The following is a 1,895-nucleotide window of genomic DNA, read 5'->3' on the forward strand; positions in this document are numbered from 1 at the left end:
CACCCACTGACAACAGCCACTCGATCCAAGACAGCTGCAAAACTCCTCCCCCCCTCAAAGCCTGGGCACATCCCTAGATGCCAGCACCACCCACCTTGCCCTGACTCTACATCCCCGGGCAGGGCGGCTCCAAGACAAACACAGAACAACGCTACAAGCAATGCACCCCGAAGGATGAGAGGCAGCTCTCGGAGAGAACGACGACACCCAGACAGAAACCCCCGTCCGGCAAGACCGCCCGAGGGACCCCGACGGTGACGTCGGCAGGCCCTACGGCAACACCAGAGAACGCCAACAGCTTCGTGGCCTGTGACAAGCGCTTCCTCTCACAACCGAGACGACAGATGCGCGACCAGCCCGGCTTCAAGACCTAACCACCTAAGGATGCAAGGAAGAAATGCCAGTCCCAAAAATCCTCACAGTGACACAGCAGTGCTGCTCACGCAGCCGGGAACGACGCCGCGCAAAACGACCGTCCAAGACGCCAGACCGATCCACGCTGGAAGCTTGCGACGCCAAAAGAGAAGGGCCCGATGGGCGCCGAGCCCACGACTAGGGCCTCGCCGGGCCCTAGTAACACTGCCAAAGCACCTGCCTGGCTCCTAAAGAACAAAGAGAACAACCGAGACCCGAGGAAGGTCGGAGACACCCAACACAAAACACACACCCTGCACGAGAACACACACAGCCTGGAACCGTCCTGCCCGGCACACGTTCCTGTCACGTTGAAGAGGAACCTGCTCCTTTTTCCCTGCTCTCAAAGGGGACCGCTTCCTGGACAGCCCGCTCCGCTGCATCATCTTTAAAACCCCTCCCTCCCGCAACCCCTTCCTCAGCACCGTTGCCTCAACTTAGCTTTCAAGGGGCCGAGAGTCTCAGTCCACCCATCCTTCAGAAGACCAAGCGCACAGTCAGCCCACTGCATCCGTCCTCCAAGTGCCAGGTGCCTTTTCATCATCTAAACAAAAACAACAAAAACACACACACAGCAGTGCTGTCAGCATCCCATCACTCAAAAAGGACCTACCCCGCAACGTCCCCCACCTCACGCACACCCGGCTGCTCCGCTCACCCAGCTGCTCCGTGCCCATTCCGGACGAGGACAAACGCCATCCCCTGTGGCCCCTAAAGATACCACAGGATACACAAAGTTACCATCGCTCTGCCAAAGAAGGAAGAACGAACCACACCAGCCCCACGCCCCTACCCTCTGCGACCCAGCTCACCTCAGACGTGCATCCAGGCCCAAAGGCAGCCAGCGCACAACCTGCAAAACCCAAGACTAACGCTTCAATTGAGTGGCCATACGACACCTCGCTCTCAAACAACAGCCTGGCCTTCAACCCCCTCACCTCTCGGACCTCTCGTCGGCATGCAGCATCTCCCCTCTGAAGCCCACGTGCGGCACCTGCAAGAACCCAAGCAAGAAAGGACCCACTCAGGTGCTGCGGGAGTCTCAGGATACCCGCACCAACCCCCCCATCTCAGACACGCACCTTTTCCTCGACAGCTCACCTGCCTGGCCTCCATCAGATCCAGTTGCCACCTTGAGGCTCGCCCACCACCTGCAAGAGCCAAACTCATGTTGCTCACGACCACCTGCAATGCAACACCTCAGGACAAATCGCTACGCTTCAGCCCACCCGTCACCGCTCACCCTGTGCAATTCCCCTCCGGTACCCAGATCCCGCTCAGCTCCTAACATGCATCTACAAAGAAAAATACCATAGTGGGCTCGTAGAGCCAACAGCCACATCTTCCCTCTAGATACACCACACACCAACTCACCTGCTTACAGCGCCGTCCTCCATCACCCTGCACAACTCCTCCCTCAGCATCTGCTAAACCGATACCAAACACGTCACCTGCATGCACAGCGGCAGCTGAACCATGAC

The 1,895-nt window shown here is 58.4% G+C and overlaps 1 long non-coding RNA gene across 2 annotated transcripts; it reads right to left on the reverse strand.

The window, feature by feature from the left end:
* Window positions 1-752: 752 nt before the first annotated feature.
* LOC135315679 (uncharacterized) lies at window positions 753-1,269 on the reverse strand. 2 transcript variants are annotated; one of them, XR_010375152.1, is made up of 3 exons: window positions 1,227-1,269; window positions 1,073-1,125; window positions 753-958 (listed from the first exon to the last, which is right to left on the reverse strand). It is a non-coding gene; the product is annotated as an uncharacterized LOC135315679 (long non-coding RNA). The 2 variants fall into 2 exon arrangements; XR_010375151.1 differs by having other exon boundaries at window positions 1,056-1,125; window positions 1,227-1,248.
* Between the last annotated feature and the right edge of the window lie 626 nt (window positions 1,270-1,895).

Source organism: Phalacrocorax carbo, chromosome 14 (assembly GCF_963921805.1).
Source record: "Phalacrocorax carbo chromosome 14, bPhaCar2.1, whole genome shotgun sequence".
Classification (NCBI taxonomy): domain Eukaryota; kingdom Metazoa; phylum Chordata; class Aves; order Suliformes; family Phalacrocoracidae; genus Phalacrocorax; species Phalacrocorax carbo.